This window comes from Babylonia areolata, chromosome 32, assembly GCF_041734735.1.
Source record: "Babylonia areolata isolate BAREFJ2019XMU chromosome 32, ASM4173473v1, whole genome shotgun sequence".
NCBI lineage: Eukaryota > Metazoa > Mollusca > Gastropoda > Neogastropoda > Buccinidae > Babylonia > Babylonia areolata.
The window spans coordinates 20,373,695-20,388,935 of record NC_134907.1 but is presented as its reverse complement, the minus strand read 5'-3'; the positions used below and the strand labels follow the sequence as shown (position 1 = coordinate 20,388,935).

The window sequence follows — 15,241 nt, the reverse complement described above, 5'->3', positions numbered from 1 at the left end:
TCAATAGAGATTATGGCCCCTCATGAATGTGTGGTGCAAACAATCATTTGATTGTTAATACATCATCATACGCTAAAACCAACACACGCCTACATACACAAACACCTACACAATCCTCCACACACCTACACCTCCCAACACCTTTAGATTCTGTGAAAGAAAATTTTTTCTCAACACACTATGCGTACGCGCAGAGGTATGCACAAACGCACACTCGCATATAAAATTATACTTACGAACGGACGTCCAAATACATATAAGAAAGCGCGCGCGCGCATGAACACAGACAATGACACACACACACACACACACTCTCTCTCTCTCTCACACACTAACTCCATCCCTAACACACACACACTCACACACACACGCACACACACACGAAACACACACACACACACGCACGCACACAAACACACACGCACACACGAAACACACACACACACGCGCGCGCGCGCACGCACGCACGCACGCACACACACCGTACCACTCTGGAATGAGAGATAGGGAGGGAAAGGTTCAGAAACCAGAAAAAACAAACAAACAAGCAACAACAACAACCAACAACAAACTTTTATGCAATCAACAATCATCATTCTACACTTCAACAGGCAGTTCCACCACCGGAGACTATGCAGACAACATTACTCGTAATGTCTGTCATTATATAATGGTTTTTCCCCCTAAAGCAATACATTATTATTCATACGTCCAGACATTTTTTTTTCTTTTGAAAAAAAAAAACTTTTTTTAATGGGACACGTTTTGGCAACGTGAATGAAGACAGCGAATGAGAGATCATAACTTTCACGTGGCTCTTCATTCTAACTGTCTGTCACTCCCTCTCTCTCTCCCCTCCCCACCTTTCTCCTTCTCTCTCTTTGTATCTCTCTCAATCTCTGTCTGTCTGTCACTCCCTCTCTCTTCCCCCCCCCCCCCCCCGCCCCCTCCCTCCTTCCTTCCTCCTCCTCTCTTTGTATCTCTCTCTGTCTGTCACTCCCTCTCTCTTCCCCCCCCCCCCGCCCCCTCCCTCCTTCCTTCCTCCTTCTCTCTTTGTGTCTCCCTCAATCTCTGTCTGTCTGTCACTCCCTCTCTCTTCCCCCCCCCCCGCCCCCTCCCTCCTTCCTTCCTCCTTCTCTCTTTGTATCTCTCTCTGTCTCTATCTGTCTGTCACTCCCTCCCTCTCCCCTCCCCCCCTCCTTCTTTCCTCCTCTCTCTGTGTGTCTGTCTCTCTGTATCTGTCTGTCTGTCTGTATCTCTCTCTGTCTGTCTCTATCTCTCCTTCCCTTCCTCCCTCCCTCCTCATTCTCTGTCTCTCTCTGCCTCTGTCTGTTTGTCTGTCTCCTTCTCTTTCTGTGTATCTGTCTGTCTGTCTCTTCCAAGCTGTGTTTGTGCGCGCACTCATTTGTGTGTAGATGTCTTCACTTGAAATAATGTCTTTCCACAGAAAGTGATATTAAACGAAATGAAAAAAAGGAGGGTGGAAACGAGGAGGGGTAGGGGGTTAGGAGAAATGGAGGGGGTGGTGGTATTACTCGTGTGTGTGTGTGTGTGTGTGTGTGTGTGTGTGTGTGTGTGTGTGTGTGTGTGTGTGTGTGTGTGTGTGTGTGTGCCTGTCTGTGTTGATGTGTGCGAGTGAGTATGCAAGTGCTCGTGCGTGTTTGTGCGCGTGCATCTGTGTGTGCACATAAAAGTACAACCCACACGTGAGACGCTGAAACGCGCGCGCGCGCGCGCACACACACATACACACGCGCGCGCGCGCGCGCACACACACACACACGCAAGCACAAAGTCACGCACGCACGCACGCGCGCGCGCGCGCGCACACACACACAAGAATCAAGTATATTTCATCCTTTCACCCCTTTTGGGGCGTGGAGGATATCATATAACAGCAATAGTATTTTACACCAAAATTAAACAAAAACAATCAAAATAACCTAACTATCAGAAACAGAATACAAACTATATGAAGCACAACATAAATCATGACAGTATTTTTCTGGTATTAAATCTCAGGGTAGATCAGATTACGTTGCTCATCTTTGCAACATTACTTAAGTTTAACCAAATTGTCTCGACTGCTTGAAATAAATTACACAGAAAGCCTCTCCCAACAAGAAAAATTAAACAATCGTTGGCCTTTTTTTCGCTGACGTTGTATTGAACGATATCTTCCGAATCTTTCTTCAGCAGAATAAGTCTAAGTTTTTTTGTTATTTTTTTTCTTCTAATTACAAGTCCTACGTCATAACCATGTAATACGTCATTTACTTAAAAGAGGTCACATGAGTCATCATGTAAACATTTGTTGTCCTTTCAGCATCAATGATCTGAAGTAGATGACTCCTTTGTGCAGCAGCCCACAACAACCTCCAGCAACACTGAGACTACACAAAAGGACAATGCACACCCCAATGCACAGCAACAAAGTGATTAACAGTATAACCGTTAACTTTTTTGTTCACGACTTGGCGAATGTATCTTATTGTTAACAATGGTACAGTCGAATAAGTTCATATATGCATAATATCTGCGTATTTTCCATGCCTTCTAACCAAATTACATATATCAAATCATTTACATTCACACACACACACACACACACACACACACACAAACACACACACATATGCACAGACCCACAGACACACACACAAACACACACACAAACACACACACACACACAAACACACACAATTCCAATATGTTGTTTGTTATTGCAGAAGGTTTGCTGCGTAGTCCTATAGGACATTTGTTATAGTTGTTTGATGTTGGCATTTATAACTTTTCCATTCTCCCTAGCGTTGTCTCTCCCTATTCACCCTCCACATATACACACACTTTTACCCCTCCCCCTCCCACAACCCCTACCCCCACGGGTTTTTTTTTGTTTTTTGTTTAGTTTTTTTTTCCCCCCGTCTAATATCACTTCAAGTGGAAAGACGTTAAACTGAAGACAACATACACACACACAGACACACCCACACACCCACACGACCCCTCAGGACCTCAGCAGTAGCAATCAAGACAGATCGACAATTTCAAATTTCATACCACACGCTAATCTACCCTCCCTTCCTCTGACCGAAGAGTAAGAAGAAGAAGAAGATATATCAATCTCTCTCTCTCTCTCTCTCTCGGCCACGGCTTTTATTGAATAAAGATGTCCGTTCGTTCGTTCTCTCCCTCTCTCTCTTTCCCTCCCTCTCTTTCTCTCCCCCTCTCCCTCCCTCTCTCTCTCCCTCTCTTTCTCTCCCTCTTTCGCTCTCTCCCTCTCCCCCCTCTCTCCACTTTAAGAAAAAAAAGAAGAAAAAAAAAGAAGCAGCAGGAGGAGGAGAAGCTATGAACTAGAATAAAAACAAACAAAATCCAACTAAATTGCAAATCGCCCCCATGCAGCAATCAGATTCATCCATACGTCCATCACCATTACCGTCAACATCACCACCAACACTATCATCATCATCATCATACTTTGATCTGAAAAATAAAAACTCAAAACGATCGGTGAGAGGGGAGGGCGAGGGGGGGGGGGGGGGGGGGGTCACCTTTAATTTTAAAACCCCGTACACCACACCAGCAAGTATAGGTGCGAGGAGACTACACAGCCTCCGGTCATAAGCACAAAAACCACCTCACACCTCCAGGGTCCTTCTTTTGATCGGTGTCATAAGCGGAACGGAGGTTAGGTTTGCTGAGGCTGTGACTGGGGGGAGGGGGGGGGGGGGGCTTAGGAGGTGGAAGACGACACAACTTTCACACCCAGTCACCTTCACAGGGCCGTAAACCCCACCATAAATGTCCCATCACCGACACCCATTAGGGGGGTGAGAGACGACGTCGTAAGTTGGCGCCAAACTTGGTGTGGATCTTTTTTTTTTTTTTTTTTTTTTTGAGTGGTTGGGGTGGGGGTTTTTTGGGGTGCACGTTGTATAAAGAAGTTTAAAGAAAAAGAGGTGGGGTGGGGTGGGGTGTGGGTGGGTGTAGGGTGAAGGGGGTATGGGGGTGAGAGGAATTATACCATGTATTGATTCCAAGCCGTGGGGGTTGAGGTGTGTGTGGGGGAGTGTGTGTGTGTGTGTGTCTGTGTGTGTGTGTGTGTGTGTGTGTCTGTATGTGTGTGTGTCTGTGTGTGTGTGTGTGCGCGCGTGTGTGTCCGTATTTCTGTGTGTCTGTGTGTGTATTCTCTTTAATTAACGTCTTTTCACTTTAAGTGATACTAGACGTGTGTGTGTGTGTGTGTGTGTGTGTGTGTGTGTGTGTGTGTGTGTGTGTGTGTGTGTGTGAAAGAGAGACAGAGACAGGGACAGAAAGAGAGAGACAGAGAGGGAGAAGGAGAAGGAGTGTGTGTGTATGCTTGTGTGTGAGCGCATGTTCGTTCATTGAATGTTGTAAGCGTGCGCGTGTGTGCCGTGTGTTCATGTGATTAAGTGTGTGTGTGTGTGTGTGTGTGTGTGTGTGTGTGTGTGTGTGTGTGTGTGTGTGTGTGTGTGTGTGTGTTTCTGTGTGTGTGTGTGTGTGTGTGTGTGTGTGTGTATCCATCTATCTATCTATCTAATCCATCTATCTATCTATCTATGCGTAACCATACATGCGCATATAAAACGCGCGCAAGCAAGCAAAAAGTGCACTCAGTACACCTGTGTATATACAACCAACTCGCGCGCGGGAAACCCATTTCTTCTGAAGCCTGCTGCGCGCGCGTGCGTGAAGTACTGAGCATTCGAATAATCCTCGCTCCATTGGGTTCCGTCCCAGCAAACAAACCGAGACGAGAACGTCGTTGCGTGGAGAACTGAAAGAACGGAAAGGAAGGTGAGAGACAGACTTGTCAAAAGGGAAGGGCGCTAGGCTTTTGAAGGCAGGGCGGTGGAGCCGGGGGGGTGGGGGTTGGGGGGGGGGGGGGTAACAGTGGGAATGGGTTTTTTTGAATGGGTATCGGGCAGAGCTGCCTCAGTCATAGTGCAGGGTTTCTGTCAGGTATTGAGTCTTAGGGGGGAGGGGGGGAGTGAGTGAGAGAGAGAGAGAGACAGAGAGAGAGAGAGAGAGAGAGAGAGAGAGTTCAGAAGGAGGGACAAAAGGTATGAGAATCATAGAGAATTGAAGACGTGGAGGGAGAAAAGAGATCGAGAGAGAGAGAGAGAGAGGGGGGGGGGGGGGGGGGGAGGGGGAGACCGAGAGAGAGAGAAACACAGCTAGATAGAGAGAGAGCGCGAAAAAAAATGTTCAGGATGAGGGACAAAAGGTATGATCATCATAAAGGAGGTGTAAAGACGTGGAGAGAGAGAGAGAGAGAGACAAAGAGACAAAGAGAGACAGAGACAGACAGACAGACAGAGAGACCGAACGACCGACCGACAGAGAGAGAGACCAACAGAGACACAGAGAGAGATAGAGAGACAGACCGACAGACAGACAGAGGCCGAGAGAGAGAGACAGAGAGAGAGAGAGAGAGACAGACAGACAGAGACCGAGAGGCCGAGAGACAGAGAGAGAGAGACACAGAGAGAGGGCGAAAAAAATGTTCAGAAGGAGGGACAAAAGGTATGAGAATCATAAAGGAGGTTTGAAGACGTGGAGAGAGAAAAGAGATCGACAGAGAGAGAGAGAGAGAGAGAGAGAGAGGGGGGGGGGTGGAGACCGAGAGAGATAGAGAGAGACAGAGAGACAGAGAGACCTACCGACACACACACACACACACACACACACACACACACACACACACACAGACCAACAGAGACAGAGACAGACAGACAGACAGACAGACAAACGCAGAGAGAGAAAGAGAGAGACAGGGACAGAGAGAGACAGAGAGAGCGAGCGAAAAAAAAATGTTTAGAAGGAGGGACAAAAGGTATGAGAATCATAAAGGAGGTGTTGAAGACGTGAAGGAAGAAAAGAGATCGAAAGAGAGAGAGAGAGGGGGAGGGGGGAGACCGAGAGAGAGAGAGAGAGAGACCGAGAGAGACAGAGAGAGACCGAGAGAGACAGAGAGAGACCGAGAGTGAGAGAGACAAAGACAGAGACAGACATAGGCACAGAGAGAGAGAGAGACAGAGACAGAGAAAGAGAACGAGAGGGAGACAGACAAAGAAAAAGACAGAGACGGACAGACAGACACACGTAGAGAATGAGAGGGGGGATGAGGGAGGAAGAGAGAGAGAGAGAGAGAGAGAGGGACAGACAAACAGACGGAGAGACATACACAGAAAGAGAGAGAGGCAAGACAAAGCAAGGCAAGGCAAGGCAAAAGTTTATTTCGTGTACTCCCTGGGGGCACTGAAACGTTACATACACAGATACTTCTTTCACACATACTATACACTAACAAGAAAAGACTGATGTCAAATTAACAAAAATGAAGACAAAAAAAAAAAAAAAAAAGGACCAAGAGGGAAAGAGAGTATACCACACAGACAGACACAGACATATACAGAGACCCTCGCACAAACACTCACGTACAAGAGCTGGTCCAAATGATCACAGCGTCGGCTGTTTTTAAGACGGAAAGCTTCTCGGTCCAATTATCACGTGTGTGTCAGGGTTTCACAGCACTGTGAGAAAAGCTCCATGCCAGGGGGGACAGAATGAATGGGGGGTGGGGGGGGGGGAGAAAGACAAAGAAACACAGACAGACAGACAGACAGACAGACAGCGAAAGATACAGGGAGACAGGGACAGAAAGACAGAGACAGACAGACAGACAGACAGACAGAGACTGAGAGAGGCGGACACCCACACACACAGTGACAGAGAGAGAAACAGACAGACAGAGAGAGACAGAAACAGAGAGAGACAAACAGACAGAAAGACAAACAGGCAGAAAGACAGAGAGAAAAATGTTGGTAGAGACTGAAAGAGAATGGAGAGAGAGAGAGAGAGAGAGAGAGGGTGGTAGACAGAGAGAAAGAAAGGGGAGAGAATAAGAGAGAGAGAGAGATGGAGAGATAGAAAGAGATATAGAGCGAGTGAGGTGGTCGACAGAGAGAGAGAGAGAGAGGGGGGGGCACAGAATAAGACTAAGAGAGAGAGACAGGAGACAAAGAGAGAGAGAGAGAGAGAGAGAGAGATGGAGAGATAGAAAGAGATATAGAGCGAGTGAGGTGGTCGACAGAGAGAGAGAGAGAGAGGGGGGGGGGCACAGAATAAGACTAAGAGAGAGAGACAGGAGACAAAGAGAAAGAGACAGACAGACAGGAGAAAAACGATGTGCAGATAGAAAAGAAAGAAAGGTCGAAGAGTCTTTGTGGGTGTGGTCTGTTTGCAGGGACAGAATCATAAAGAGAGGAAAGGGTGGAGGAGATTGAGAGAGAGAGGAGAGAGAGAGGAGAGAGAGAGCGAGTATGGAAGGAAAGGCGGGGAAACAGGAACATGAGAGCGGGGGAGGGAACGGAGAAGGGAGTGAAAAAGAGAGAGAATGAAGTGAGGGGGCGTGTTCGAGACAGAATGTCAGCGAGAGAGAGAGAGAGAGAGAGACAGAGAGAGAAAGAGAATATACCTAGCATGCACACCCCCGAAAACGGGGTGGCGCTCTCAGTGTAGCGAGGCGCTCTCCCTGGGGAAAGCAGCCCGAATTTCACATTTCACACAGAGAAATCTGTTGTGACAAAAAAGAGAAATACAATACAATACAATACAATACAATATGTCTACGATTAATTAAAGAGCGCAGTCTTGGGCGCATTCTTTTATATATATATATATATTTTAATTATTCAATTAAATTACTCAAGAGTCATCCATTCAATACAGATGTTAAATACTGCTCTGGACCAAACACATCTTTGAAGGAACAAAAGAAAAGACAAGAAAAAACACCACTGGTATCTATAACATCGGATAATATCATCCCATGCTAAATTTGGTGGAAACAGGAAATAAGTCTTTCTTTAAATTCATTTTGTAAACAACACCTTCACAACCAACAATTGATACATGATAAACAACACCTTCACAACAGTCTGTATTAAACAAACAAACAGAAAAAACCGTAAAATTCAGTCACCAAAACTGCTTACTGTTGATTCACACGTTCTTTCTCTCTCTCTCTTTTTTTTTGGTCTTTTACATAATTATGCTGTTTTCCGTGCATTTCGTATGCTTGCCTGTTCAGCCTTGACATCGGAAGTATTATGAATTTCATCCAGCTGCTGTTTATACATTTAATTAAGGCAGCCCTGACATAATAATGTGTATCTTCTTCAGTTTTTGTCTCTCCACACATGAGCTTATCTGGGGAATGTGATGGAATGCCTGTGATTTATTTTCATTGCAGATGTGTGCACCTGTTCAGTCTCCGTGCTGTCTGATAAAAACGGTTTAAATTAAACCCCATACTTCCGCTCCATAAATCAGAACTGGCTCAAAATAACGTAGTGGTCTGTAGGATTTAGTCGTCTCACTGGTTTGATTATTTCTATGACTCAGTGATTCTTTGTTCTTCTTTTTATCTCTGTCTTTCAGCATAATACGCACGTAAAAGAACCCATGGCAACAAAAGGGTTGTTTCTGGCAAAATTCTGTAGAAAAATCCACTTCCATAAGAAAAACAAATAAAACTGCATGCAGGAAAAAATACGAAAAAATGAGTGGCGCTGTAGTATAGCGACGCGCTCTCCCTGGGGAGAGCAGCCCGAATTTCACACAGAGAAACCTGTTGTGATAAAAAGAAATACAAATACAAATACAATCTTCCAAGATAATTATAACTGTTAGTTCCTTTAACATCTCGATCCCCATACATCCACTTTTCTCTTCTTCTTGTTAAATACCCACCCGTCCTGAAAACCAAAATCGTTTTATCCTAATTATATGTGAGAGCGAGAGAAAAGAGCGAGAGAGAGATATATGGGGTGGAAGGTGAAAGAGAGATGGAGAGAGAGAGGGTGAAGAGATATACTGATGGAGGGACTGGGGGGAGGGGAGAGAATGAGAGAGGGACACACACACACACACACACACACACACACACACACACACACACACACACCTTACCTGATCAGCTGCAAAAATACTAAACATAGGAGCATTATGTCGATTGCGAATAAGTGCACATGAACTTGAAATTGAGCGAGGACGTCACTACAGATCACCTTGGAAAGACCGGCTATGTAAAACATGTGGAGTTATAGAGGATGAACTGCATTTTCTGGACAAGTGTAGGACTGGAACAATCACACTCGGGCAATAAAAAAAAATCATTCATTTCAAACCAAGCCCCTCATGAGGGAAATATGAAAGAATAACAGTTACAGTGCCAAGTACGGTCGTGCAAATGGAAGACAGTGCAATAAACAACACACCACTCACTTGCTGTACAAGTTGACTCCTCCCGACTAGATGAACAAAATGGTAAGTCTACAAAAGTATTCATGAAAAAACTTAAAACCCACACCCCCACTCCCAACAAACGCCCCACCCCAAACGCAAATCAGGAGGGGAAAAAAAGAAAAGAAAAAAGGGGGAAAAAATGGGGTTAAAATCTAAACCCAAACTGTTTTTAAGGTTTCTTCCTTCTTTAAGGAAAACAAGGACATCTGGGCTTGAATTTATCATCCTCTCTCTCTCTCTCTTCGTGTATACATACACACACACATACACACACCTCTCTCTCTCACTCTCTCTCTATATATACACACACATACATAGACATGTATATATATCTTATATATATATACATGTGTATGTGGGGGGGGAGGGGGGGGGATTTTGTGTGTGCTTTGTCTGAGAGAGAGAGAGAGAGAGAGAGAGAGAGAGAGAGAGAATGTGTGTGTGTGTGTGTGTGTGTGTGTGTGTGTGTGTGTTGTGTTGTGGGGGGGGGGGGGATTTTCTGTGTGCTTTGTCTGAGAGAGTGAGAGCGTGTGTGTGTGTATGTGTGTGTGTGTAGATTCTCTTTCTAACTATCTTGTCTATGTCAAATATATATATATATATATACATATATATATATATATATATATATATATATATAGTCGTGTGTGTGTGTGTGTGTGAACAGAGAGAGAGACACAGAGAGAGAGAGCTAACAATATATATGGGTTAGACAGGGGACGGCGGAGAGGGGTGAGGGGGGGGGGGGGGAGTCTGTCCTCCAAACGGAGACATCGGGGCTTAACGCCTGGTTGGGTTTGACATTTCTTTTCTTCTTCCCTGAGCCGTCCCTCCCTCCGAATAGTCTGGTCCTCTGTCCCCCCCCCCCCCCCTATCTCTGTGTGTGTGTGTGTGTGTGTGTGTGTGTGTGTGTGTGTTGTGTTGTGTTGTGTTGTGTTGTGTTGTGTTGTGTTGTGTTGTGTTGTGTTGTGCTGTGTTGTGGGGGTGGGGATTTTGTGTGTGCTTTGTCTGAGAGAGAGAGAGAGAGAGTGTGTGTGTGTGAAGTCAAGTCAAAATGATCTTTATTGAGGGCAGAAGAATAAGCTTACACAGCTTTTTTGTTTTTTTTGTTTTGACATCCTGCCCTCAGAAAAAAGAAGAAAATACAAAAAAGGAAGAAATGGGGGGACTCTGTGTGTATGTGTGTGTGTGTGTGTGTGTGCGCGCGCGCGCGCGCGCGCGTGTGTGTGTGTGTGTTTACATCCATATGCATATATATTTATGGACCTCCTACACAACTCGGACACCCGGAGAACAAACACGAAAAGTGAAAGCCGGCTTGGAGACTTTGCAGGATGGCGTCTCCGTCAAATGCTCCGGACCTCGCTATAAACAGTATGCCACCATCAAACACGCGAACAGACGCACAGGCATCAACAGCATCGTGGTATGAGGTGAAACAGACATGCTGGAGGTGTCTGGGCCATGCTCTGAGGATGACAAGACTGACCAGACATCCTTACCCTGCCCTCAGATGGGTACCCACCACTGGGCTAAACAGTACTATTGAGCTCGATGGTACCCACCAGGGAAAAGAAAGAGAGGCAGACCACTGGGCACATGGAGAAGAAAGAGAGGCAGACCACTGGACACATGGAGAAGAAAGAGAGGCAGACCACATGGAGAAGAAAGAGAGGCAGACCACTGGGCACATGGAGAAGAAAGAGAGGCAGACCACTGGACACATGGAGAAGAAAGAGAGGCAGACCACATGGAGAAGAAAGAGAGGCAGACCACTGGGCACATGGAGAAGAAAGAGAGGCAGACCACTGGACACATGGAGAAGAAAGAGAGGCAGACCACATGGGGAAGAAAGAGAGGCAGACCACATGGAGAAGAAAGAGAGACAGACACATGGAGAAGAAAGAGAGACAGACCACTGGGCACATGGAGAAGAGAGACAGACCACTGGGCACATGGAGAAGAAAGAGAGGCAGACCACTGGACACATGGAGAAGAAAGAGAGGCAGACCGCATGGAGAAGAAAGAGAGACAGACACATGGAGAAGAAAGAGAGGCAGACCACATGGGGAAGAAAGAGAGGCAGACCACTGGACACATGGAGAAGAGAGAGAGACAGACCACTGGGCACATGGAGAAGAGAGACAGACCACTGGGCACATGGAGAAGAAAGAGAGGCAGACCACTGGACACATGGAGAAGAAAGAGAGGCAGACCGCATGGAGAAGAAAGAGAGACAGACACATGGAGAAGAAAGAGAGGCAGACCACATGGGGAAGAAAGAGAGGCAGACCACATGGAGAAGAAAGAGAGGCAGATCATTGGGCACATGGAGAAGAAATAGAGACAGATCACATGGGGAAGAAAGAGAGACAGACCACTGGGCACATGGAGAAGAAAGAGAGACAGACCACATGGAGAAGAAAGAGAGACAGACCACATGGAGAAGAAAGAGAGGCAGACCACATGGAGAAGAAAGAGAGGCAGACCACATGAGAGACAGACCACATGGAGAAGAAAGAGAGGCAGACCACTGGGCACATGGAGAAGAAAGAGAGGCAGACCACTGGGCACATGGAGAAGAAAGAGAGGCAGACCACATGGAGAAGAAAGAGAGACAGACCACTGGGCACATGGAGAAGAAAGAGAGGCAGACCACATGGAGAAGAAAGAGAGGCAGACCACATGGAGAAGAAAGAGAGGCAGACCACTGGGCACATGGAGAAGAAAGAGAGGCAGACCACATGGAGAAGAAAGAGAGGCAGACCACATGGATAAGAAAGAGAGACAGACCACATGGAGAAGAGAGACAGACACATGGATAAGAAAGAGAGACAGACACATGGAGAAGAAAGAGAGACAGACACATGGGGAAGAAAGAGAGGCAGACACATGGAGAAGAAAGAGAGGCAGAGAAGAAAGAGAGGCAGACCACATGGAGAAGAAAGAAAGGCAGAGAAGAAAGAGAGGCAGAGAAGAAAGAGGGAGAAGAGAGGCAGAGAAGAAAGAGAGGCAGAGAAGAAAGAGAGGCAGACCACTGAGCACATGAAGTGGGACTGTGGAAGGAAGCAACAACAAACAAAAAAAACCCCAAAAAAAAAACAACCCGAAAACAGCAGGCAAGTCCTGAAACGAAATCAACTGTCTCGGTCAAGACCGAAATGACTGGAGAAGATATATGTTGACACCTTACAATATTATGCTCAAGTCTGAGCACAGAGGCTTAAGTAGTAAGTATGTAAGTCAAGAACAAATGGAAAAGCCGTAAAGCAGTCGCCTTTTTATCTCCATACAATGCTGAAAAAGACGACGTGCATTTTTGGGGGGTATGCAGTGTATTAATTTGAATGCGTTCCTGTCATGTTCATGTGCTTCCCCTTCTTTTGGGCCATGGCCTTATGAATAAAACATCTGACTGTGTGTGTGTGTGTGTGTGTGTGTGTGTGTGTCTGTGCCTGTGTGTGTCTGTGTAAATGAGCGCGGAGTGTCTGAGCGCGCGCGCGTACGAATGCGTGCATATTGCGTGTGCGTGCTCCAGGGCTCAAACACGGGTGTAGTCGGTTTCTTTTTCTTCAATCCATTGAAATAGTTTTGTAAAAAAATAAAAAAAATCTCCTCTTCCCTCCACTCCCCCCCCCCCCCGCACCCCCTGCACCCTCTCCTGTGTGTTGAAACGTTCAGCGATCATACACGCACAAAGGCAGATACACATATGCACACGCACAAGCACACACACGCATGCACGCACATACACACACACACACACATGCACGCACACACACACATGCACACACACACACACACACACACAGATCGCTATCACGGTATGACAGGGCAGGGAGCGGTGGGAGTTGACAAAAAAAACCCTCTTGCATTGGGAAGTTGACGGAGACAGTCCTCAGTGAGGGAGTATGGGAGGAAGAGGGGTGGGGGTATCATGGCATAGTGGGTGGGGCTGAGAGGGATGGAGGCGGGAGGTGGAGGAAGAGGAGGAAGGAAAGCGGGCATGCGCAAAGATAGAGAGAGTAACAGAGTGAGAGAAGGAGGAGAAGGAGGTATAAAACAGGAACACAGAACGGAAAGAAAAAAAGGGTGTTCTCACGAAACGGAAGAGAAATACGGAGGACAAAAACTCCAACAAAGTAACGGGCGTCTGAATCTGTCTGTCTGTATGTCTGTCTGCCTGCCTGCCTCTCTGTCTGTCTGTCTCTCTCATAAATCGAAATCTTGCACTGTATTTGTACAAAAGAAAGTGTACGTTCTCTCTCTCTCTCTGTCTGCCTATCTGTCTGTCTGTCTGTCTGTTTGTTTGTTTGTTTGTTTGTCTCTCTCTCTCTCTCTCTCTCTCTCAGTCTGTCTGTCTCTCTCTGCCTCTCTCAGTCTATCTCTCTCTGTCTGCCTGTCTGTCTGTCTGTCTCTCACACACACACACACTCCAAAATCTTGCATTGTACTTACATATATATATATACAAGTCCTTCAAAAGAAGGTGCACTTTCTGGACTGACAGCGTACTGAAATTATGCATACCTGTATGTGGCTGACATGTGTTTGAAAACATTATGTTCATTGCAAATTGCCCTCTTCAAGCGGGGCCGTGACCTTTTCTTGAATAAATCATCGTTATCGTTATTCTTCTCTCTCTCTCTCTCTCTCTCTCTCACACACACACACATACACTCTGTGTGTGTGTGTGTGTGTGTGTGTGTGTGTGTGTGCTTGCTGGAAATACTGCTATTGCTGCTGCTATTTCTACCAGTGCTGCTACTGCTACTGCTATTTCTCCTGTCGCTGTTCTAATACTGCCATGCTTCTGCAATTACTGTTACTGTTGCCACTGTCGTTGCAACAACCCGCGAAGGAGGAGGAGGAAGGGGAGGAGGAGGAGGGGGGGAGAAGGTGGGGGAAAGGGAGAAGGAGGAAGGGGAGGAGGAAGAGGAGGAAGGGGAAGAGGAGGAGGAGGAGGAGGGAAGGGGAGGAGGAAGAGGAGGAAGGGGAAGAGCAGGAGAAGGAGGAGGAAGGGGAGAGGAGGAAGAGGAGAAGAAAAAAGAGGAGGTGGAGCTGGGAATAAAAACAAATATTGTCCTGTATCGGAATATTTTGATGATCAGCTGTTGCTCATTAGAATATTCTGATAGAAACATCGAAAGGTCATGATGAAGAGCTGAAAATATCTGTAACTTTGTTATTGAAAAATACAGGAATGAACTCCAAGAAGAAGAAGAAAAAGAACAACAACAACAACAGCAACAAAAGGAAGAAGAAGAAGACGACGACGACGAAGAAGAAGAAGAAGAACAACAACAACAAAAACAATAGCAACAAAAAGAAGAATTGTAACTAAAGACAGACAAGAACAAGAAGAAGACGCGCAAGAAAGAAACGACAGACAACGAACAATAACAGGAGGACAAGAACACGCGGAAGAGAAGAACAAGAAGAAGACATAGAAAAAGTTACAACTTCCAACAGCTAATGCTGCCAGCACTGTGTGTACCACAGCCCCTTCAGTCATCGCCACCACTCACCAAAAGGCAAGGTCACCGAGACAGCTGACGAGGGGAGTCGGAACGGAGAGCATCCATTGGTGGAGGCGTGTCCCCTCATCCTTGCTCGTCATCCTCGCTCCACAGCAAAACGCACAGACAGTAGTCTCCCATCATCCTCACATGGCCAACCGTGGAGCAGCTTCAGTGTTGGCTTTTCTACGACTTCAGTCTTCTGCTACTTCTGTAGTCCAGTCTTCTGCGATTTCAGTAGTTAAGTCTTCTCCGGCTTCAGTCTTCTGCTACTGCTGTAGGTAAGTCTTCTCCGACTGAAGTATTTTAATCATCTGCCACTTCAGTGTTCTCAGCCCTCTCTGCGAGTGTTGGTTCTCAAAACCAGTCAGCACACATCACCACAA

General features: G+C 46.3%; 1 protein-coding gene across 1 annotated transcript in view; it reads right to left on the bottom strand.

The window, feature by feature from the left end:
• LOC143276686 (uncharacterized) overlaps nt 1–14,997 on the bottom strand; it is a 125,842-nt gene extending 110,845 nt beyond the window's left edge. Inside the window, exon 1 of the mRNA XM_076581322.1 lies at nt 14,865–14,997. The gene's annotated coding sequence lies outside the window, so the exon portion shown is untranslated. The remainder of the gene's footprint in view (nt 1–14,864) is intronic.
• Nucleotides 14,998–15,241: the final 244 nt, after the last annotated feature.